The sequence below is a fragment of the Echinops telfairi genome, unplaced genomic scaffold (genome assembly GCF_000313985.2).
Source record: "Echinops telfairi isolate 266 unplaced genomic scaffold, ASM31398v2 ScPeMD7_2;HRSCAF=8, whole genome shotgun sequence".
Taxonomy (NCBI): domain Eukaryota; kingdom Metazoa; phylum Chordata; class Mammalia; order Afrosoricida; family Tenrecidae; genus Echinops; species Echinops telfairi.
The window spans coordinates 78,418,521-78,419,883 of NW_022103898.1; positions in this window are offsets into that span (position 1 = coordinate 78,418,521).

Below are 1,363 nucleotides of genomic sequence, written 5' to 3' on the forward strand. Positions count from 1 at the left end.
CAATGCTTTCCTTTATTCTTGTTCACCATGCTATGACAAATGTTACATTTGTGCTTTTTATTTTCATATAATATGTTTTAGCTTATATTATCAGAAGGGTCATATTATCATTCTGGAAGGGGTATGCAGATGTCTACCTAATATATTTGGTCGCTAATATATGGCTAGGTGATAGGCATAAAGCATGCTAGAATTTGGATTACAGGATAGACAATCCCCATGCATTTACTCTGTAGAGTAAGAACAATAAAACAGAAAGTGCAGTTTCATAAGAGTTACAGCAGCAGAAGGTTAGTATGTGATAAAAGTGTGTGGAAGAGAAGGTCCAAATGTTGGTGGTGAAGGACTAGGGTGTAGTCAGAAAAGAACCCTTGTTGGAGTGCTACTTAAACTGAGCACCAATGGAGACTGGGACGTTCTTTAATTAGAGGAAGTTTCCTACTCACAGTAGAAGCAGAACCCTCAATAAAGAGAAGAGGGAGCAAAAGAAATTTAACATGTTGGATCACAGAAGAGAAGTTAGTGGATAATTGAATTTAATAAGCAATTAACAACTTATCTCTTTTTTTAGAAAAATAATATTGGGTTCATATTTTGACTTGAGATGATGAAGTTTACACTTTCAAAAGGCTAATAATTTTAATATAATTTTCACATTTTCTTTTCTCTTTTCTCTCCATATTTTGTATAATGGGATTGCTGAAGGTTTATCAGTCTTCTACTTAATTAGCTTTCACTGATTTGCTACAAAATTTCTGTTTAATTAAGACAAAAATATTCAATATTTAGTGTTTTAGTTGGTTTATCGATCAATCTTCATCACTTTGGAATACAGGCAGAAGTGAACAAATTTCTAAGAAGGAAATATTGATTAATAAATAATGAAAAGTTTTGGAAAATGTGTACACACTGAAAATATAATATGCATCGTTTATTATTGAATTGTGTTTTGCTTTTAACTCAAACTGTTATTTCCCTTGTTTTCAAGTTGCTGATGTTATGGTCAGCTTCTGGAGTATTGAACTGAATCTCTAAACTTCGAAAGAAGATGGAAAGAATATAGTGTACCGAAAAGAACTAGTCAATATTCAACCATTTCAAGAGTTAGCATATGATCGTGAACTGATGATACTGAAGAAAGACTTTCAAGCTGCACTGAGAGTGGGTTAGCCAGAAACAAGGGTCCAGGAATTGACAGAGTATCAATTACAATGTTTCAACAGCTGAGGACGCACTGGAAGCGGGCACTCATCTATGTCAAGAAATTTGGAGGAAAGCTACCTGGCCAATGGATTGAAAAAGATCCAATATACCCGTTCCAAAGAAAGGTGGCCCCACAGAATGTAGAAATTATGGAACAATA